At 39.0% G+C, this 24,669-nt stretch overlaps 1 protein-coding gene across 5 annotated transcripts in view; it reads right to left on the bottom strand.

The window, feature by feature from the left end:
- Window positions 1-24,669, bottom strand: part of GRM1 (glutamate metabotropic receptor 1) — a 362,418-nt gene that overhangs the window by 67,086 nt on the left and 270,663 nt on the right. The gene's annotated exons all lie outside the window — the stretch shown is intronic.

The following is a 24,669-nucleotide window of genomic DNA, read 5'->3' as shown; positions in this document are numbered from 1 at the left end:
CTACCAAGGTTGCAGTAATGAAGTCTAAACCTGCATGTTTAATTCCCAAATGCTTTTCAGGGCTCTCAGAAGAAGGGAAAGCCAAACCTACCTGTTCAAGCTTTGTATTTGTGACTATCTCTGCTGTACTCTATCTGAAAATAGTTTATTCAATTTTATTTTCTGAATTCAATAACAGCTTTATAACATATAAAACAAATGCCACAGAGGTGAAAATAAAGAACTTTCACATACTGCAAGGAAATCCTTAAGGAGCAATGAAAATAGCTCTTATTTCCTCTGGGTTCACAGAGACTTATATTAAAAGCCTCCCTATATCACAGTCCTGGAAAAGCATTTTTTATATCCTTTGTGACAATCCACAATCCATTGTAAATCAGTTTGTGCATCATCTAAACCCCAATATTTTCTCTTGATGATTCCACTAATTTTATCATCTCTAGAACCAAAAAAACCTAGAGTAAAAAGAAGAACTAGGTAGTATGAATTTCTTCTTCTATATGGTTGGTGGTACAGAAATATTTGAATAAGATTTGCTAATTATTAGAAACTCAGGTAAAATGTTTCTTGATGGAAGAGTCACACTACACATTTAATCTAAACCTTTAGCTTTACGTGTGAATTTCAGATACTCTGCGATCATTTCCACCTATGTCACAGGTGACAGCCTGAATAGGTCACTGAACCCCAAGGTGTCTGGGCTGGAGAATAACAGAGTATCTTAGGAACTTAGAGAGCTTGAAGTACTTAGAAGAAATGGTAAAGAGTTTTGACTTTGACATTGAGCTTGAGATGAAATAAGACATTTACAAAGAGTTCTATTTAAGGCTAATCTATTTAGGTATAGTTGAAAATGTAAAAAAGGTACATGTGCATCTACTCTAAGAATGAGATACAAAATACCCAGGTCAGGTTGAAGGGGGGACAAATTCCATTTTAACTCATCTTCCAGTGTTGCTTAATAAGAACTTGTTAAAAGTGTGATTTGCTAAAGTAATGTTTTCCTAATTGAAAGAACACTTCCCAAGAGGAAATAGGAGTAAGAGAGGCAGAAGGGGCATTTTAAAATCAAACTGCACAGAATAAGTCTAGAAGTTATGTAAAGCAGAAAGCAAACATCCTCCTTGAAAAAACTGCAAAGTCATTGAAATAAGGTAATTTATGTCTGCCACCCAGAACCCCTGGGTCTTAAATGTTAGTTTGCTTTCGCTCTTTTTTATATTGGGATATAAAAGAGATAAATTAATGCCATCGGTCTGATAAGTTTTAAATGAGCCTTTAAATACAGCCCGAAACTCCCAAGTGCTGGAGCTAAATGTTAAAGCTGTTAGAATTAGATAAATTACCAGGAGTTAAAGAAGAAAAAAAATAGACAAAAATTGGATGGCAAAATAACCTTCAATGCAGCAGTAACTGAAAGGGTTCTAGCAGCTACTTAAACGGTTCTACTAAAACCATCTCCTTGAAGTGGCAGCTATTAAAGTCAACCCTAGGAGCAAACTGTCAAAAAATGTGCGTTCTTTTCTCTGTTAGGGACAAACCTTATGACCACTGAGTCTGTTGTTTTGTTTTTATTTTGATAAACGCTACTAAAAATGTATTATATATTTTAAAAAATTATTGTGGTGTCCCCAGTACAAATTTCTTAAGCTGTCTTGTCTAGTGGATGCCTTATTCATCAGCATTGGGACTGTAACTGGTCTTGGATTTCTTTGAGATCAATGTTTTCCTTTTGATCCTTATTTAGGACTATCATATAACTTAGTGTCCAAACTGGTTTACTTTTGTGAGTGACGTGAGTAATAATTATTCCAGAAACACCGGTGTAATTAAGGCAAACTGGTCAAATGGTGACGTGTTTCTTGAGCCATGCTGACTTCCAACTGTATCTATTTACTGATGTTATGAGTAAGATATGTGTGTATATATGTATATATATATATAAAATATATAAAATAACACATGTAAATATATATACATTCATGTATATATATGTATATTTATTGATACATATACACAATAAACAATTAGTGGAATATTCTTCTTAATTTAAACTAATTTTACATTTGTTTTAATGGGAAATATACACATTAATAGTAATACTGGCTACTATTTTTTGTGTTTATTATATACAATACTCAAATAATGATATCATGATAATCCTGCCAAAGGGACATGAAGCCCACCGTTTATAAGTGAGGAAAGAGCAGTGGTATGAAAATGCCCCCTTGATACTTGTTCTTTCTGTAAGTTGGCAGAAACGTGGGTGTAGATATAGAAGTCTACAGAGGAGACACTTTTCTGGCAACTGAGGACAGGGCCTCCTTCTGTGCACCAGTATCATTTTCAAGCTTTTTGAGGTCTTCTTCCTGGGATTGTTCCAAATGTGCACAGCTGTCTCTCTGACTAGAAGTACTAGCACTCAATCTATTAACTGCAAATTAAGACAAAGAAGCTCATCCTGTCAGTATTTATCATACAGAAAACCAGGAGGCTAGGCACATGTTTTCAGGGAATATTTGTAACTCAAACCCTTTTCCAAACAAACACAAACAGCTTGTGTGTTTGTGTAAATCTAAAGTGACACATGCACTTCCCTACCCTGCCAGTCCCCTGGGTCTACACATGAAGGGGGTGCTACTTCCCATCAGTAAGAAGTCTCTCTTCAGCTACTACGCCAGTTCACGATGAACTAGCATTTGGGAAGGTGTGACAGAGTTAGAAAATCACCTGGCCTTTACAGGACCATTTTCTTTGCCATAGCAACAGTGCCAGATGATGCTGCAAGAATTTATCATCAAACAAATAGAATATGATACAGGTTTTCCTTCTGCCCAAAGATCCTATATTTTCATGACCAGCGAATAGAGAATCCAAACTAATATTATTGTCACTTGGTGGGAAGGTGAAAACACTCTGATCCCCTGGGGTTTAGTGCCTTTTTAATAACACTAGTCTCAGAGTTATTAGTAAGAAGGGGATTTTATGATTCATTTTCTGCGGTACATTAACCATTACAGGCCACTAGGGTATCATTAAACTACTACATTTTCTAATATACTAAATGGAATCAAATAATTGTAGTTGACTGTGTTTATTTACCTTCAAAAGAATACCTGCCTAACTACTTCACAGCAGATTGTGAAAATAGCTACCTTGATTCTAAATAGTAATCTTGTTCTTATTGCAAAACACAAGGGCTATAAATTGCTGCCTGAGTATGGCAGCACACAGAGCCTCATGAGGGTAGAAACAGACTGTGTACCTTCTGAAAACAGGAAACCCATGGTGGTGGGGAGAAGGACTGGCAATTCCATCTGCTGCCATTTAGGATGGCTATTCAGCAGAGTGGTATAGCAGAAAGAAAGCGCACAGGACTAGGCACTTAAACACCTGGGACCTAGTGAAATGGAGCAGGACCCTGTGGGGCTCTCCTGGCTATGAATTCTTTCCATGTCCCCAGTTTCTTGTTTGAAAGAAATAGGCTTCATTCAGCCTCCTTGACCTTCCCTGAGTTCCAAAGTGCAGACTCAAACAGTTGCTTATCGGGGAAGGGAGGGAATGCAAAAACAAAGGAGGAGCAGTCAAGAAACTTTAGTGCAAATAAATAAGATCGTCTGTACCAATTTTTTCAGATTCCACATATATGCGTTAATATACGATATTTGTCTTTCTCTTTCTGACTTACTTCACTCTGTTTGACAGTCTCTAGGTCCATCTATGTCTACAAAATTTACAAAGCAGAAATAGAGACACAGACATAGAGATCAAACGTATGGATACCAAGGGGCAAGGGGGGGGGCATGGGATGAATTGGGAGATTGGGATTGACATATATACACTATTGATACTATGCATAAAATAGATAACTAATGAGAACCTACTGTATAACACAGGGAACTCTACTCAGTGCTCTGTGGTGACCTAGATGAGAAGGAAATCCAAAAAAGAGGGGATATGTGTATACATATAGCTGATTCACTTGCTGTACAGTATAAACTAACACAATATTGTAAAGCAACTATACTCCAATAAATTTTTTTTTTAATTAAAAAAAAAAGAAACAATAGTGCAGCCACGGGGCAGGGTCCTGGTTCCTCCTTAAGGGATATACATAACAATATCTTCCAGTTCTTCTGCAGGCAGACCCTCACCCAGGTAGAGGATGGTAACTTCAGGCTGAGAACAAGATTCCTGGAACACTGCCCTGTAACCTCACCACCAGCCAATCAGAAGAAAGTCACACACCCTGTAGCCCTCACCCCAAATTTTGCCTATAAAAACTTCTTGCCACCAAACCATTGGGGAGTTCTGGTTTTTCTTGAGCATGAGCCACCTGTTCTCCTTGCTTGGTCCTGCAATAAACCTTTCTCAGCTCCAAACTGACTTTTCAGTTTGTTTGGCCCCACTGTGCATTGGGAAGATGAACTTGCAGTCAGTAACACTAGAGGCAGTTCTGCTATAATATATCAACAATACATATCCAACTAGCCATGGAACTTGGACAAGGGTCTAGATCTCCTTGAGTCTCAGTTTCCTAATCTAAAAAATACCACAAGTAGATCAGATTATCTTTCTGAAGATGTCTTTCCCCCTCTAAAGTTCCTATGCTTTGCTTCTCCAATTCCACACTTATTGGTACTTAGCAAAGTCCTTTACATATACTATCTTTTTTTAATTCTTACAAAACTGTATGAGTTTTGTTCTATTATCACCATTTTACAAATGAGAAGATTAAAGCACAGATAATTGAAATCACGATTGGGGAGAAATGTTTTCCTTTCCCTTTCCCTTATATTAATGCTTCTTTGTGAAGAAGATTCTTACTTAGTACCATCTCAGGCCTCTTGTCTTACTCAATGGGAAGAGTGGAGTGATTCATCTTTTTGCAGGATTGAGAAAAAGAAACTGGGCATGCTTAGCTCAGCCCCTTTCTCTCTCATCTTGAGGCCTGCACTTGACAATTCTCAAAGGTTCTGGTTGATTCTCCAGCCTTTGGTAAACGTGGGCTGTAGTTGACAGTTGTGCCAGTAGGCTAGACAGGTTAATCTAGTATTGAAAAGTCTACTGTGGTCACATATCTGATCCATGTCCCTAATCCAGTTTGTTGTGTTTTTTTTATTGTTGTTGTTTGTTTGTCAGTTAGTTTTTTTGTTAACTTTTAAAAACTTCTTCACTGAGGTATAACTCACATATGGTGCAGAAATCTTTACTGTACATTATAATATTAATAAATGTTTATTAATAAATGTTTACATATGTACATACCCATGTAACTGCTCCCCATATCATGATATATAGCATTTCCAGAGGCTTCCATTTATTTAGAGGTTCCTTAATTTATCCCAGCAATGTTTTGTAATTTTTCAGTATGCAGATACTAGGTATTTGATTTTTATGGTACTACTACAATTGGTGTACTTGAAAATTTTTTAAATTATTTGTTGCCAGTATAGAGAAACGCTATTGATATCTGTGTTTCAGCCTCGTATCTTGCAAGCTTTCCAAACTTACTTATTAATTCTAATTTCTTATAAATTCTTTTGAGCTTTCTGTGTATGCAATCACATTATCAATAAAACATATCTTACATTTTATCCCCATCTGTTTCACTCCTGGGTCTACTCCTTAGTTGGGTTCAAATTTGGGTTATGCCACATTGGCTGTGCCACTGAAACCCCTGGGGTTCTGAATTCAAGGTCACACAGCTACCAACGACAGAGGCAGTGGCCTCCAGAGCTGGACCTGGTCCCTGCCACGTGGCACTATGCATACAATAGCAGCCCTGCCCAACTGCTGGAGCAGTTCTATAACAGACAATGAGACATCAGTTAGGAAAAACAATTAGTTTGATGTTTATTCGTTTTGAATTTTTAGTAATATCATCCCAGTTTGAATGTCCAAAGTGGAAACACGTAGAAAATAAATTGAAAGAATGTTGAACTCCAATAGAGTACTTTTGTTGATGCCTATTTTTTCTATTTAATTAGTACAACCTTACCGCTATGCATGTAGATCTAGTTATGTTGCCTTTTAAAATCTAGACTCTCAGCATTAAATTCAAAATAAAAATAAACAAAACAAGCATTCCTTTATCTCATCATAACAAGGAAATGTTTTGGGAAACATTAGTAAACATAACTGTCCCTGGAGAAAACATTCTTCTGGTTTCTTGGCTTTTGTAGCTCTCCACTGTTTCTTTTTAACTGAGAGCATTATATATTCAATACATAATTTGATATAATCTCCATTCAGATTGAAATAGAAAGAACTGTAATTGTTTTATATTGTTAACGTATCAAGCAAAGAAAATGAAATTCATGTTACTTTAAATGACCTGAGTATCAGATTAATTGAGAGAAAATTAATCAGGTCTTTTTTAAAATAATGACCTCAAAGGACTAAAGTGCCGGCAAGTTTTCCTGAAGGCCTGGCTATTAAATTTTCCTTATGATTTTCCAGGAAGAACTTGTGGTAAGATTCACAACAGTCCAGCCTTGTTCATACTCAAGTTTAAAATCTTTGAAGTCTTTTTTTCCTCTGACTCTATACTTTCCTCTTTCCCTAAAAATTTTCTCAGCTCACATCACAGAAAAATATGACCCCTCCATTATTTTCTATTCAGTTTATTAAAATGTGTATTAACTCCTATGTAGGATGGAAAAGAAGAAAGTAAGGATCAATTACTTGAGCGTGTGTTATTGGCTGAATTTCTATTGCTTAAACCCACCTGGTTTTAACATATGTGAACAATACAGACATTTTTCTAAATACATCATCACCATCTATTGTTAAAGAGAGAAATCTCCCAGTTATATGACACACACACAGCCGGCTCCCTGCAAATTGCTGATAATGTATGGTAAGCCTTCAATTCCCTGAAAATACAACTGCATTTTAGCTAATTCATATTTCAAAAAATTATAGTGTTATGTGAAAAACAAATGAGGACAATCCCTGGAGAGTTTAAGTGATGTTGAGGATTAGTCAGTAACATTCAGTTGAACTGTGGGGCTCTTTGTTTCTCTACAGAGAGAAAATAAGGGCAGCTTCTCATGTGCCTTTGCTTTTATTGATCTGGCACAAAACAGTGTCATGGAGTTATAAACAACTCCCCACAGGTCTGCAATAAGCATTTGGCAGGTAATCATAGAGAACGAGTATGTTACAGAGAGCTGGCTGCTTGAGCCAATGTGGGAAGTTAGGGTGTTGTTAAAATTCATCAGGAACCAACTCCTGTCTCAACAACCTGCTGGGTCAGAATCCCTGCCAAGCCTATTCATCTTGGTCTCTTCTAAATGCTAAGGAGGCATATCTATGCTCATAGCTCCACTTCTGCTTATTTATGGGTGATAGGAAACATGCTTTCTTTTACAAATGTAAGGTAGTTCCATGATTTAATGCTATTATGGTCCATTTCAAGTTCCCTTTTGTAGTATCTCTAGTTTCATGCTTCAGTGTTTAGATTGAGCTAATAAGTCAGAGTGGACTTTGCAGAAATATAAGAACGATTTGTGAAAAATCTACTTATCTCTGATCTATCAGAGTCTACCAGCATCTTCTGATAACCAATATAGGGTCTTGTTTATTACAAAACAAAACCTTAAAAGTTACATGGTGTTAGTATTGCAAATCCACTTTTATGATTGACTTCTGATTAATACAGTACAGTATTTATAACTTGACAAAATGTACCATTAAAAAAGTCTACTTTGGGATATATTAAGGATATCCTATCCTTCAGCCTTTTTCCTGGAATTCATATGCCAAGTGATAAAATGGAAACTTGGATTAGAAGCTTTCCATGTTCTGCACAGGATTAAATACAGGTTTAAATACAGGCCATAAGGTTTATTACCATGCCCCCATCACCTAAGAATGAGATATACTGTGGATTTTCATGTAAGGCTCATTTCTGCAGGGCACTCTTAGTTGATATTTTACACGGATATTTTATGTACACTTAACAGCTCATGTAGACCAAAACACTATCTGTCCCAATGTTGGTTGGGATTTCTTGAATGACATATTGGCTTTTATGTGGTGTCTCCCAACAGCATCTCTTGCAAGAATCAAATCTGGAATTCCTAAGAGCCTAACAGGAACTCATGGCTAGTGAGACTTCAATCAATATCTGTCACAGAAATTAAAAGAGTAGCTCCTAAGATTAACGTTGTCAAGCACATATGGGCAAAAAGCTCTGAACAGGGTCTATTGCTAAAACACATACAGGGTTCAGACTTCATGCAAATCTGCTTGGATATGTCAATCACTCTGCTCAGGTTGTGAAGGGCATATTTACAGAAACAAGAATGCCAAAAATAGATTCATTAAGAAGGACTCCTTGAGAGGTCACAGGGCTGATCCAATTCTATTAAAATTATATTCAGGAGTGGAATATAAGCTCTATATTCTAACTGGTAAAGTTGTTTATCATAGGGTATGGGTAAACAATGCTGAAATAGCTCTACACATATACCAAGGTTGAAAAAAATAAATGAATAGGGAATTCCCTCGTGGTCCAGTGGTTAGGAGTCTGAGCTTCCACTACTGGGGGCCCACATTTGATCCCTGGTTGCAGAACTAAGATCCCACAAGCTGAGAGGCCAAAAAAACAAAAAGCAAAACAGAAAAAAATGAATAAATGGATGACAGATGATAGAATCCAAGTTTATCACAGTTGGAGTGGGGAAGGTTACTGATAAGCAAAGGGGAAAAGCTAGAATAAACCATGTGGTACTGGAATCGAGGTAAAGGCATAAGTATGAATTTAAATTTAGCTTAATATATGTACTGATGAATTAATGTAGAAATAATCATACATATGTTTATATGCGGATTGGTATATATTTATATACTTCCCAACTCTGCCCACTGAAGCAAAAACACCCCAATCATAATGAGCATGCCCAGTGCCCAGATCTTGGATTCTAACACCATTCTCTAAAAAAGAGGATCAGAATGCCTTTGGAGAGATAACCAGTTGCAGGGCTGGGGCAGGAAGTATACAAGATGAGCCTGAAACATCTTGTAGTGCCAGAATATAAGGAAGTTGCTTAAAAAATAAAACAATAGAGATATGTCAAAAGAACATTAGAATCAAATAAAAGACCTCCCAATGGCCCAAGCTGACACAATTTGAGCAAGAAAATCAATAATATAGTATTGGATTATAAGCCAAACTATAAAAGATAAATACTCTTGAGTCCAACTGATATAAATAAAGAATTAAATAAAAACATTAATGGGGAAGAGACAAATCTCCTGTACAGAAGAATTCCAAATAATTTATGTAGCTAATCTGCCCTCAAGAAGGTGGAGCATAATTCCACACCCTTTAAGTGTGGGATGCACTTAGTGATTTGCTTTCAAAGAGTACAGTACAAAAAAAAGAGATAGAAACAGAAACTTAGTAAATGCTTCATTAGCCAGGTGATCAATGTTAACATTATCAATGATAAATTGATAGGGTGTACTCTAGTACATTGTGTTGAGAAAGACACTTCACCTCTGGGGTCTTCCCCCCAAAACTCATAATCTCAGTCTGACTATGAGAAATACGTTTGCCAAACTCAAATTTAGTGACACTCTACAAAATACCTGATCAGTACTCCTAAAAACTGTCAAGGTCATCAAAAACAAGGGAAATTTGAGAATTACCGCAGCTGAGAGGAGCCAAAGAGACATGAAAAATAAATATAATGTGATACCCTGGATGAGATCCTGGAACAGAAAAAGGAAAACTGATGAAATAAGAAAAAAAAATATGGAGTTTAGTTAATAGTAATGCACCTATGTTGGCTCATTAATCGTGGCAAATGTAGCACAGCAATATGAGATGCTAACAACAGGGGAAACTGAGTGCAGGGTATTTGAGAACTCTCTGATATACTTTGCAACTTTTATTGAAAACACTTCTAAAATACAAACTTTATTTTTAAAAAATATACAAACATTAGCATCCAACCTGGACTAGTGTCAGGTAACAAGAGGTAACATGATTGAATGCTTGCTATGTGACAGGAACTTAATCAGGTGCTTTACATATAATACCTATTCACCTCGCGATGACTTATTAAATGGGTGATATTACTATGCCCAGCTTACTAATGGAAAATCCAAGAACTTGTCCAAGATCACACAGTTGGACAGTGGTGGTGACTAGCTTGACACCCAGCTGACTCTAGAGCTCTCACTCTTAAGTACTATGTTGCCCTGTCTCTTGCTCAGTTGTAACCCAAGAGTGACATTCCACTCAGCAGGCTCATGGGCAGATTGCATTTGATGCTATATTAATAAATGTTCATGTGTGCAGAATGAAATTTGCCCCTGATTGTAGATTATATATAATCTATAAAGAGAACATCCACACATTTCATCACATGGTGAGGTTGTCATGATTTATTTCACATGGATGATATTGATATAGAGGCAGAATTTTTTTTGCATGAATTTTTTCCTATAGATGCTCCATTCAACACTCCATAGAGAAGGCTAAATCCAACAGATAAAAATCATTTGGGAGGAAACCCATCACTAAGAATCAATATTCTAGATTCTATGACCCTCAGTCACAAGAAATGATTAACTGATTCCCCAGGGTTTTATCTGAGGTTCCAGGCTGCTGCAGGGTCAATTCTGGGCATAAATGTAGTCCATGCGTTTAAAAAGTTGAAAGTAAATCTTCTTCTAAGGGGAAATACCCACAGAAAGTTAACTGAAGAATCTAATTAAACAAGTGGCCCTTGAGGCAGGAATACAGTCTTGGTTGGTAATATCAGTTTGGAAGCCACAACAAAAGAACAGACTTTGAGGACGCTCCAAAGTATCACAAGGAACTGTCTCAAGCAACACCCACGCTCAGTCCCTGTAGTTAACCTAGTCTGCTAACTTAGACTGCTGGGGTCAAGTCTTTGCAAACTGACTTTGCTCAAGCTTATCAAAACACACTCATCAAAAATGCACTTGAGGATTTCCTTGGTGGTGCAGTGGATAAGAATCTGCCTGCCAATGCAGGGGACACAGGTGCGATCCCTGGTCCGGGAAGATCCCACAAGCCCCAGAGCAACTAAGCCCGTGCACCACAACTACTGAGACTGTACTCTACAGCCCACGAGCCACAACTACTGAGCTTGCATGCCACAACTACTGAAGCCCTCATGGGCCTAGAGCCCACGCTCCACAACAAGAGAAGCCACCACAACAAGAAGCCCGCGCACCACAATGAAGAGTAGCCCCTGCTTGCTGCAACTAGAGAAAGCCTGTGCATAGCAATGAAGACCCAACGCAGCCAAAAATAAAAATCAAATTTAAAAAAAAAAGTGCACTTGAGAACATGTGGAATTTAGCATTTCTTAGACAATATTTCTGTTGACTATGCAACTCTTTTAGTGCTTTCTAGGATGCTGGGTGTTATACCCTACTTGGATGATGCCTCAATCATGGGATTCAGTCCTACTGAAATAATTGAACAACATATCAGGATTTTTCCCTGGTGGTTTCAGCTTATTCTTAGATGAGGATATGAGACAAACACAGATGGGGTCAAGATGATTCTTCGTCTACACTTGTGTACAAGTGAACACAAGTGTACTTGTTCATTTTTGTACTCAGATTGAACTTTTTCTAGTGTAATAAAGACAATTAATTTCAATTAGGATGTGGAATTTAGATAAAATAGGTGTGCCTCCCCACCTTTCAATGTATCTACCTGATTCTCAAACACCCATAAAAGAGTAGCCAACTCTAGAAAGAAGGAAGAGTGCAGAGAACTTGGCACCCACTAACCACTAAGGTTCAAAACTCAGCAGAATGGATGGATGGGGTTAGTGACAACCAAGGCTAGATTGAAGGAACGAACAATAGATACCTGTATCTCATTGTAAAGGTAGAAGAAATCTAGGCTGATTTATACCAAAGCCTGTGTTATGTGACGGCAAGTCTGGTTCTGGGCGTAAAATTCAGTGATAGCAGAACTCTTTATTACCGTGTGTTTATGCATATGTGTGTGTGTGTGTGTTTGCACATGCTTTGGATTAAACAGCTGTATGTGTGCATTCAAAGCACGGTACTATTTTAAGGCCTGATATTTTGCAGCATTCTTCAAATGAACTTAACATAGAAAGAGGACGCTTCCTACTTAACACAGGGCATGCTGAGCTGTCACAGCATTCTGAGTGGGCTTAGAGATGTGGCATCGGTACCCCTGCACTGATTTCTTACACAGCTAGGAAGAAAAAGGCGGCAGCAGAGGTGAATTCTACCCTTAACTAGAGATAAGAAGGCCAAAACAGAGATTAGTTTGCTGAGCACTGGAACCAGGGCATGTATATTCACCCTGTAGGCGATCAGAAATATATGGGAAGAGAAAACCAAGGAAGAGATTGATCAGGATGACACTGCCACCTTGATCAAATATGACAGCTTCTTTTAGTGATGAGGTCAACAGGAAACCATTAAAAGCATCTTCTCTATGAACACTTGGCATTGACTTTTCAGTCACGCCCCCGGAAAGCTCACAGAACTCTAAAGTAAAGGCAGCAATGATTTCTCTGCCTCAACAACTGCTGAATCAGAATCCCAACAACTATTCACATAGACTGGAACAGCATAAAAATTCATTGGTGGATTTTTTCAAGTTACATTGGTCCAGGGGGAAAAGCATTATTTTGTGTACCAAGGGATATTCTTGTTTATTGGTGAGTTTCTATTTGTCTGGCTTCCTGAATGTGAAGGAGATACAAGCTTTAGAAGTCCAGATCATCTTGTGATGCAAAGAGCAAGGATGGCTGAGAGCCATTTTGCTGCAAGAAATCCACCATGAAACATCCCCGATTCTTATTGAAAATTGCAAAACCACCATCACCTTGTCAGAATAGACTCCACCTGCAATGAAATCATACCTTGCTCATTTTCATGCAATAACAAGAGTTAGACAATTGCCATCTACATGATCTCAGTTGTTCTCATAGTGAATGACTGACAGCTCAGGAATAGGATCATGATCTAACTGAGGCTTATTTATTATTGATGGAGACTAGGATACATTTAAGAACACTCAGAAGGAAACCTGATATGATGACTACAAGCTATTACTTGAAATTACTGAATACAAACTAATATAAATGAAGTGTCTAACATATTAGTCCAATTAGGAGCTCTTAACCTCTGTAGGAATAAAATAACAAGCTGTGTATAAATGGAACACAAAATGAAGGGGGGAAGTCCAGGCAATTATTTCAGTCTGAAGCAGTAAATGAGAAAGTTCTTCAAATCTCTTAAAAGGTAGAACCAAATTCATGTTCCGTATTTAAGCTTGTGGACCGAGTGCTGTTGGAAGAGAGCTGTTCAAGGCACTTACCCATTTGATTCTCTGATGGGATGAAGAGGAATGAAGATGTCAGTACCTGGAATAATAGGGATTTTTAATAGCTTTTAGAATAAAATTACAACGAGAATGCCAGCTCATTCCTTTAGGTTGTTTAACAGAATAAGAATGTAATACTGCAGTGATTGCATTCTCATTTTGAAAATCGCTCACTCAGCCACTATGGCGCATGTTCCACCTGTCAACATCTATGTATATATTTTAAAGAGTCAAAATGTGTGGGTCCAACTCCAAGACAGAAATTGAGGAAAGAAATCAATCACTGTGGAATTACAGGGAAGCTTCATGCAGGAGGTGGACATAAGACTGCTGTTAAATAACGGTAAGACACAGAGTAAACAAAAGAGAAGGAAGAAGGGGCTTCCTATGTAGCAGAAACATCGATAGGGTGTGGACACTGAGTGTGGATGAGCCAGTAAATATCCACACCTTTATTAACTTAGTTAATAAAGACGACAATAATAACAGCTATTATTCATTGAACTTTAAATAGCCAGTAGAGAGTTTTAAACTTGAAGCCATAAGCCAAAGGAAGTTCCTATAATCTTTCAGCATTGAAGGCTCAGGCTTCTTCCTGGTACTATCACTCCTTTTTAGGACTCATCTCCTAGATGGTTGTCCAGACATCAGTGACTATTTTAAACATGCATGAATTCATGAGTTTTACTCTAAGCCATAGACACCCATGAGGTTCGGAGGAAGACAGGCAAACTAAGCAGGCAAAGAAAGCAAAGTTAATGCTTTCCTATTAGTTGGGGCTTGGGCCCCAAATAAAATTCAGAATTTAAACAGGCGGGGACAGGCCACATAGAAGTCTTGTTACTCCTAAGCTTGTCAGACGCAAGTACTTTCAACCCTGCTCCATCTCTTTCATGTCCACTCAACCCCAAACTTTTCTGTTCTCCAAACCTCCAAACTTTGAGCTTGGGTTATGTCACCATTGAAAAAATCAACTTATAGCATACCTGACAGAGGTCAGTAAAATGAGGCTGTTACCTTCCATGATAAAAACATACCAGCAATTGGTTAAATAAACTGTCATACATCCAGACAATGGAATATTAGTCCATGCTAAAGAGACAGAACTATCATGGCATAAAAAGACATGAAGAAAACTTAAATGCACATTATTAAGTAAAGGAAGCCAATCTGAAAAGACTACATACTACATGATTTCAACATGTGATATTCTGGAAAAGGCAAAACTATGGAGACAGTAAAAATATCAGTGGTTGCCACAGTCTGGGGATGGGGGGGCGGAGAGATGAATAGGAATAGACAGGTCATTATATATTTGTCCAAACCCACAGAATGTACACCACCAAGAGTGAGTCCTAATGTAAACTAGGGACTTTGGGTGATTACGATGTGTCATAGGTTCATAAATTATAACAAATTTACTACTCTAGTGAGGGATGTTGATCATGGGGGAGGCCGTGCATGGGGCAGGGAGTATATGGGAAACCTCTGTACCTTCCTCTCAATTTTGCTGTGAACTTAAAACTACTCTAAAAAAGTAAAGTGTTTAAAAATATATATACTAGCACTTAACTAATATTTGATCTGTTAAGGGTTAGAAATAAGGGAAGTTTTTACTTTTCTTGTTTGTACACAAATGTTTGTATGATTGCATATCTGATCATTTTCTTGGTATAAATTCTTTGCAGTAAAATTGCTCACTCAAGGTGTTTCTTTTGACTCTTGATGCATATTGAAAATTTTTCCTCCAAAAAAACTGTACCATTTATTCTATCATCAGCTGCATATTTGAGTGTCCATTTTAACACATCCTGAACAACACTGCCTACTACCATTTTGTAAAATATTTGACAGTTTGATAGATGCAAAATTATTCCTTTTGTTTTCTTTGGTTGCTAAGGGGGAGTAAACCTTTTTAATTATTTTGAATTGTGTATTCCTAATTCCTCATTATTTTAAGTTTAAATAATGATATTTATTGTAATATTTTCAAGTAGTTATAATTTTTTCACTTTTGTGAATTTTGTTGCAAGTAAGTACAAACTATAAGTCTGATTTACCAAGCACAAGACTGTGCTGTGTCTTTAGAATAAGAATTTCCTGGCAGGAAAGTTGCTAGAAGCAGTGTTTCTGATTTCTGCCATAGCACACAGACACCCCAGAGTGCACAGTTCTATGAAAAGGCCAAGTCACGTGCAGGAAGCAATCTCAGGGTCTAGGAAACTGGCTTAAAGTCTCTGCCCCTTTCCACATTTAGTTTAGTTCCTTTGTTTATTTTGTCCTGTGAACATTTTAGCAATATCTCTACCAAGTAATTTGTTAAAACATTCAATTTCATTATCAGTTTGCCATATATTGGAGTGTGTAATAACATCTGATGGCCACTTATAATTTTACAACCTTAGAGGAAATTTAGTAGAAAGAAACAGGCATAGAGAAGTAAAAACATCCCTAGCATCCCTAATATCATATGGATATCTCCAGACAGAACCTGGGAAATGAGAGCCTGGGAGGGGCTGAAACTGGGAAGTGGGCTGCCAGATCCTGCCTGCAGAAAACTAGTCTGGAAGCATAACCCTGTACCCAAGGAGTATTGCCTGGGCTACCAGATTACAAGTCTCTGGAAGGCATCGTTCTCAGAGAACACAATAATAATTGTGCCCCTGGAGTTATACAATGTGGAATTCCCTCTGAAAACTAGGGACAGAGTCAGACAAATAAGTTTAGCAGGAAAGCGAGAACTCATGTTGGGACTCCGGAAAGAGGAAGCAATGGAAGAGCCATGCAGATACCTGCAACCTGACGGCGGCCAGAGTCAGCACTCTTTCAATGGGCAGGTTGTAAGGCAGGATTTCTCTGTCTAGGAAAGGGATTATTAAGAACAACTATATAAGGAACTCTGGGACTATAGAATGTACCAGGGAGGGGACTCAGACACAGAAATATATAGAGTTAGGTGTTAGATTGGGTGGTTCAAGGTGGGGAAATGATAAAGCCAGGAGCTCAAGACTAGGAGGAATAAAGGTGATTCTTGTTGATCTGAGGGTTGTAGCAGATACTATTAGTGCTCTGTCCAGATCATCTTTACCAGCCAGAATACACATACCCCAGATGCTGCAGTGTGACGGACAACAACCCATAGCTGCCTTCTGTGAAGAATTGCCCTCAGACAACTTGGAGATGCCTCATTGGGAAGACCACACCTCCCTCCCGTCCCGACTCCATATAAGAACTTGGCCAATGACTGACTGACTCTGAAGTTCAAAAAACTGGCCTCCTTGCTAACTCTGTGGTCAATCTGTATTCCAGAGCATCCTGTGGGATCAGACTGGATCAGACTCCAGCTGAGACATTGCTAGCCTATTCCCCAGCCCTATCCCGAATCCCTCCCTCTCCTCTTGAGAGCATGCCTCAATATATTATTAGCAAAAGAATCTTTGCCTCTGGCTCTGCTTCTCAGAAACCCAACGAATGTAACAGGACAAATGGCCTGTAATGTACTAGACCATAGTTAATATGTTCAGGACTCTAAAACTCTTCCTGGCTTTTCTACTCCACATCAGGATTGATTGTGAGGCACTTCTCTCAATTATTATCAGCATTGGATTTTTTTAAGGTATCTGCTAAAATGAAGATTCCTGGGCTCCATCCTAGATCTATTAAAAATAGAATCACCATTACTGAGGCCAGAGTGCCCTGGGAGATTCTCATCCACTTTAAAGATTAAGAATGATGTCCTAGGAGTTGGAGTAGGAAGCTACTGACGGAAATCAAGTGGGTAGGCAAATGAAGGGAAGAGGGTCGCAGGAGCTGGGAATAAGGCTGAAACAGTAGAGATTTAATGCATAGCTAATGCAGTGTAATGCAAATAAGAGGCATGTTACCAGTGAAAGCAGCTTTCCCAAATAGGGATTCAGAGCTGGAAAATAAGTAATAGAGAATTACGTGTCCTTTGTTAGTTGGTGTCACTTCATTGACCCTTACGCCTCCTACTTATAAAGTGGGAATAATGAAGCCTTAACTTAACAACCCATATGCATATTATGGAGATAGACTGAAACAATGTGCTAGGTGCTTTAAATCAGTCGGAAGAAAAGGCATTACATAAATACGAGTTCTAACAAGCATTAACACCTTCTTGGCTGCGTTTCAAAACCACAGCCAACTTTTAAAGCCTTACAATATTCATGAAGCTGTAATGAAGTTCGAGAGGCTTCAGATTTAATCTGCAAGATGTCAGTCAATGAAAGGGATTTCTTATTCAATTTCTAAATTATTCCTAACCGAAGGCAGATAGCACCTACAAGAATTCTGCAAAGGGAGACTTAGATTTGCTTTAAGAGCGAGACTGCATAATAGATAATTTTTCTCATTAAATTTTGGCTGAATTCCAAAGGGAAGATTTTCAAATGAAGAGAAATTCTTTACACAGGAATTTACTCAAGGATGAGGTCTAGTCATATATCACCAGGATCATGGAATGGTCTTGGCCTGAGAGAAAATTAGGTTGTCAAGACAAAGGCCTCAAGCTTATGGTGATTTATTAGTGGACAAAAAGACATCATGGCACACTAAGAGCATGTGAAGATGCAGATAATGATACATCGAGTGCTTTCCACCCCATATAACCACTCTATTACCGCACACCTGCTTTCCCTGGGACTTTTCTACACCTGGCCAGACGTAAGTTGATGGGAGGTGTATATGAAGAGAGAACAGAAGATTTGCATTCTGGTCTTAGCCTGTTCATATTAACCAGTGTGACTGTAAGTCATTAACAAATTTTGGCCTTAGCTTCTCCATATGTTTTCAGGAGGATAATAGGGTCAAATTTGTAGATATGACATGAGAAAATTTACACGGTATTTGTGTTGTGTGGCTATGCACAAAACAGTAAATCTTTCTGGGTTAAGGTTCCTCATCTTGTAAAATAAGAAAGGATGATCTAGGTAAATGCCAAAATTTGCAATATGAATTCGAAGTACGTGCAGATCTCCACACTAAAGGTAATCCACTGGCTGACGATGAAGCCACCCAATTACCCATGATTGTCACTGGTATTCTGGGGACTAGTAAGGAAGACTGAAGAGCCTAATTCTTTCTGGTCACTGTTTTTCACTTTCTCATTTCCTAAACCTTACATTGGGGCAAATAATTAGCGTCAGATGTACCTATGTTTCACTTCTCTGCCACTGTTGACTTCCTGGTAGAAGTTCTAATTAGCAGTGAAATGGCTGAAGGACGAGTAAGGCAAAGGGAGGAAGAAGAGAAAATCCGACTGAAAAGCGAGGATTTTATAATAATAATGTGTGATTTGAGATTTTCCCATTGTATTTTTCTAGACTTGAATGAAATAAACATGGGGGGGTGGGGGGGCGGAAGAGAAAGAGAGAGAAAGAATATCAGAGATTTTTGCTTGATCTAGGCAAAAAAATATGAATAAACCATGGATGTAAGAATCAGCAGCTCAGGATTTAGAATTTTGTCTCTAGGGTCTTTGAGCAGCTGTAGCCATTGTAGCCATTATTTGCACCCATGTGAGGAGAACATTAACTCCTTCCTGGGAGCAACACGTCCTGAGTGACAGGAATGCTCTGTTTTCAGATGACCAGAGTCTCCCCTACCAGCTGAATCCTACCAAATGATGCCAGATGATTCAGCATCTATGCCTGCCCACATCACCACCAGGAAATGTAATAAAATCTGTATGCAGTTTCTTTCCTGATCATTGTCCTAAAGAACCACAACAGAGATGGAGCAAAAGACTTGTTACTCATGTTAGGAGAGAATCCAGAAAAACAACCAGTAAGCACATATTTGAGGCAAATCAGTGTTGTTCAACTGCCAGCAACTACTCCTCAGAGAGGTTATATTTCCAAGATCATTTAACTAAAATTCTAAAAGTGTCTTTCATGAAGACAATATGTTCTGAAAATGGATGAGTGATAGCTTTTAATTTCTTGTGGTAGGCAGAAGGGCCCCCTAGAGACGTCCAGATCTCTGGAACCTGTGAGTGTTATGTTACATGGCAAAGGTATTTTGTAGTTAAGGTTGAGGGGCTTAAAAATAAGGGGATTATTCTGGACTATCCAGGTAGATCCAATCTAACCCACATGAGCCTTAAAAATAGAGAACTTTGGCTAGTTGGAGTCAGAGAAGTGTGGCAGAAGATGAACTGGAGAGATCTGAAGCGTGAGAGGGATTTGACCGATCCTTGCTGAAGCAGTCATATGGAAAGCAGGAAAAAAGTATGTGGGAAACCTATAAGAACAACTGCTAGCTGACAGGCAGCAAAGATACAAGGACAAGCTGCGAAGGACAGATTTCTGCCAACAAGCTAAATGAACTTAGGAAGGATTCTTCCCCAGAGTCTTGTGAGACACTCCACACGACTCAGTTGGGCCAGTTATACCAAGACTTGTGAACTACACAACTGTGAGATAATAACTGGATGTTATTTTAAGCTGCTAACTTTGTGATCATTTGTTAAGGCGGCAGTAGAAAACGAACACAACTCTCACTGGCTGATACACCTGGTGTATTAGCCTCCAGCCAACTACAGAAAGTAGGTAATAAGAGACCCCCAAGGAGAAGACAACTAGCTTTTATATTTCATGAAATCTACCACCTCAATAAATACTGTAGTGTTCAAAGAGTACTTCTCTCTGAATATTTAAGAAATAAAGAAATGCTCGTTTCCCTGAAATGATAACCAGACAGTGTGCTATCTCCATTCTGGTTCTATGATTTTTTCCAACTTCCAAGCTATTGAACAGTCTGAAAGCCCATTTTTCTATCAACCAGATGATTTTAAGGCGGTCCTTCAAAGACAGTTGTCAGCCAGACCATTAATTTTTTACTGCCACTTATAGAAGCTTAAAGTCATCTTCAAAAATAAACATGTATGAGGTTAGAAAGCTTTCTTTCAAAAGAAAATGGAACAAAACTGACATCTATTTGTACACTGCTTATTAAGACTTTATTCTGGAGTTGAAGAAACTAAGGTTGCTCCTGATCCCATAACTAGTAAGCAACACGCTAGAGACAGAAATTCATTTGTCGGTCTCCTAAGCATGGGGTCTTAAAAGGACTTTTCAAGGAAAGAATTAATTATATCTCTTGCTTATGACAGTCTTCTGAATTTATTAACAGGATTTGAAAATATATAGACACACACACACAATAGCGAACTAGACTCTGTTCTTTGGTTTGTACAATACCTTTTCCCATTGTTTCCTATTTATTATCCATTCTTCCCTAGCTAGAAAAAGATTAAGTATAAAAACACAATATCATCTTACTCTACAGAGTTTGATTCTTCCTCTCCTAGTGCCTTCTCTCTGGGCTGGGGCAAACCCTTATGCCCTGGCTGGGGTGGGATATGGTTCTAAGTTAGGATGAACACATTCCACGGACAGCTGATGGAACATTCCTGGCAGTTCCCTGAAACCCATTCCTACTGGTGCCTAAATTCTGCCACAGTGGTGCCCTCATCAGTTCCTCTTCTGAGAGCCCTCCTGAGAGGCGTGGCTGCAGGGCCCTCTGCGCGCTCTTCCTGCACGAATCTAAACTTCACAGTTAGCACATTTTTTTTTACAGCTCGGACTTTCCTGTCCTGTCAGTTTCTAGACCTCATATCAGTTTCCGTATCTCATAATTTGGCACTTCATTATTTCAGCCTATCGTGCTATTATATATGCTTAGGTCATGTTAGTTAATTGAATCATGTGAATATGTCCCATCACCTCAATCAGACTATAAATTTCTGTGAGCGCAGCTATCATTTTACTAATCTTGCGCACCACATAGCGTATCATTACACACTCACACAGCATTTGGGACATAATAGTATAGAATAAACATCCGGTAGATTTACTTATATTTAACTTAGACTTAATCAAATAGTTGATTGATCCTGCCCTTGTTACAGAATATATGTATTATCCCCTTTTTGTTCCTATCTAAACAACAAGGAATTTTAAATAAACCAGCATTGTAAAATAAAAGTAATTGGTAGAGTGGGGATAATATCAGGGTGACAATGCAGTGTTTAGATGTGGGTAAGAGAAGGAAACAGAGATAAGAAGAAAAAAGATTATTTTAATCTAAGATAAAATTGAAAATTTAAATTATACTATTGGATCAACAATATCACTACAACATGTAGGAACTGGTTATACATAAGATAAAGTTTATAATGTAAAAAAGACAAATGAAAATAAATTTGTTATGGTATTGGGAATGTGGAAGAATTTCCCATAGATTTCTGTTGTTATTTTAACATTATTTTCCCAGTAAAAACTTTTTGAAAGTACATGAATCGCAACAGAGGCAGTAAAAATATCAGTTGTTGCCAGTGCCGGGGGCAGGAGGAGGGGGAGAAGGAGGAATGACATGGAGGAGCACAGTGGGTTTTGAGGGTAATGAAAACACTCTGAATGGTGCTATGATGGTGGGTATATGTCATTACACATTTGTACAAACCCATATAATGTACAACACGAGGATTGAGCCCTAATGTAAACTATGGGTTTTGGATGACAATAATGTCAGTGTAGTTCATCCGTCGTAACATATGGACCACTCTGATGAGGAATGTTGATAATGGGAAAGGCCGTGCATGTGTGGGGTAGAGAGTATATGGGAAATCTCTGTACTTGCCTCTCAATTTTGCTGTAACCTAAACTTCTCTTTAAATAAAGTCCAAATTTTTTAGAAGGTCATAAAAAAAAAAGTACACCGAGTCTCTCTGAAAACTTCTCTCTTGAGTTATTTTCCAAGCTAAATAAAATGACTGTGTCTAAAACAACCAACAAAATTACTTTTCACAGGAAAAATGAAGACGAATGCACCATCAGTCTTCATTATTCCTCTCCACCAGCAGTTTTAAAGGGAGACAGAGTGTTCCTCAGGCTACCCAGTCATGACCACACAGCCAACTTTTCTGCCATTCAAGAGACTTCCTGCCATGCACTTTGGTAAACCATGTTTACAGTTTATATAGTTTTGCACTGGTTTTTTTTTCCCCCTGAAGCTAACAAAAAGCCTATTTGGCACTAGCATGTTAGGACAGTCAGGAAGAAACCTTAGAAAATTTGAGAAATAATTTGTAGGGAAATCATTTAAAAGTTACATTTAAAATTTTGCAGAGATTCACTTTTGGTGCCTCTTTCTATATCTATGTCTTTGATTATTCCCTCCAAAGCATCCAAACTCATATTACTGCCTTCATGATGTCCTCTCTTCACAGCACCCTACCTCAGTCAAGAGAAAGGGACATCTGAGAATCTTAACTCCACAAAATGTGGAGCTCTTCCCTCAGACCCCTGTCCTCCTACAGAATATATGTCTTAAGCCCTGTTTGTTGCAATCTGAATATCAAAGAATTTTAAATAAAGCAATGGTCTCTGTAGCAGCATTCAAATCAATTGTGTGTGTACATCCAAGACATCATTGGTCTTTTAATAGGTAATAGGAGCTTTAATGCAACAAGAGATTTGCTGGGCCAGGGAATCTCTGAGTGATGTTCAATCTCATCCTTCATCCATTCATTCAGCTCAATGTATTTCACACCCACCTTGTTATTGTGCTTGGTGACAGAGGAGATGCAAAGGTGTATCCTGCATTCACAACCTGGAAGGAAACTATAGTCTAAGAGAGTAGCCTGACAATAGCTACAAGAAATACAGAGATGCCTCAGGGAAAGTTCAAAGGTAACAGACGATAACAGATGGTCCAAGGTGGGGTGAGGTGGGGTCAGAAGTGTGCACGCTGAAACCACCGACACGGCATTTACCAACAGATGGACAGGACAGGCTGCCACCAGCCGCTGGCCTCGCCTGACCTACTGAGGGTGAAAGACAACTGAGGCCCAAGATAGTATCCTCCTTGGGGTCCTGGGCTCCTTTTTCCTCAGGTAAGGAATCAAATGAAGGTTGGGATAGAATTCCCAACCTCTCAGAAGCAGTAAAATTTCCCCTGAGCTGAGTATTCTGGAAGCCTGTGAATATACCTGACAACTGGAAAGATGGAACATTCAAGAGAGTGGAAAGAAATGTCAGCTAAATTGTATGACAAACATGGAAAGAACACAATGAGCACAACTAGGGCACCTACCAGGCACCGGAGGGGGACCACGGACACCTAAGGGGACGGGAGGAACCCCCAGTGACTGGGTAGGACGTGGGGCCTGGGGGAGTGAAGGGGGTGGAGAAGTGGAGGTGGGCGGGACTTGTGACCCTGGGGGTGACTGGGAAAGGGGAAGAGATCCCACACCCGAAGGGGGAAATTGGGGGACAATGGGAGGGGAGAGGATCAAAAGGGAGCGTGGCCAGCTTTCCGCTGCCCACTTGGGCCCCCGGGAGAATGCTGAGATCTTGGGACTGATCCTCTGCCCACCAAGGCCCACTCCAGCCGGTGGATTCTGAGGGAGTGGTGGGGAAGGGGGAGCAAAAGTAAAGGGGCGGCTGGGGGGAGGGGAGGAGTTCCTACACCCAGTGGGACCCACCCATGGTTAGGGGTCCTGGGGGAGACAGGGTGAGGGGGGATGCGGAGGAACAGAAGGGAACATGGCCACTTAGGCACCAGGGAGCCTGTTGGGCTCCGGGGCCTAATCCTCTGCCCTTGGAGCCTCCCTCCTGTGGCGCAGAGCTCAAGCCCCGCCCCTACACCTCCCCCCAGGGCCCTACCTCCAAACTCCAGAGCTCCACACTCCTGAAGGTCCCCATTGGACGTGCTGCCTCTCTGCTTCTAAGAAGGTCCTAAGCAGAGGCCCCACCCCACACCTGTACATCACACCACCTAGGCCCAGCACCCAAGGCCTTTTCCCGCTGCATAGGTCCTGAGCCTAGGTCTCACCCCACACTCAAATATCACCGCCACCCTGCCACCCCAGGTCCCGCTCCACCCTAAACCCTGCCCCTGCCTAAACTCAACCTCCCATAGCCAAGGCCTTTTTTTTCTTTTCTTTTTTTTCCTCTTTTAGATTAGAGTTCTGTTTTACCTTGTTGATTTATTAGTGTTGATTCATTTATATTTTTATTTTTTCTAATAAATCTTTTATATTACTAATTTTGTTTTATTCTTTATACTTTGTTATTTTTCTGTTCCTTTTGGCTTGTTCTGTTCCTTTTGGCTTGTTCCCCTTTTTCTTTTTTCTCTATTTTCTGTTGTGGTTTTGTTTTACTTTGTTGCAGTTGTTTCAAATGTATTTTTAATTTTCCTAATTTTTTATCTTTCTAATTTTATTTTGTTTTTTATTCTGTGTTATTGTACTGCTCCTTTTTTTGTGTGTTTGTTTGTTT

The sequence above is a fragment of the Globicephala melas genome, chromosome 14 (assembly GCF_963455315.2).
Source record: "Globicephala melas chromosome 14, mGloMel1.2, whole genome shotgun sequence".
Classification (NCBI taxonomy): Eukaryota; Metazoa; Chordata; class Mammalia; order Artiodactyla; family Delphinidae; genus Globicephala; species Globicephala melas.
This window is presented reverse-complemented; position numbering and strand designations above follow the sequence as displayed.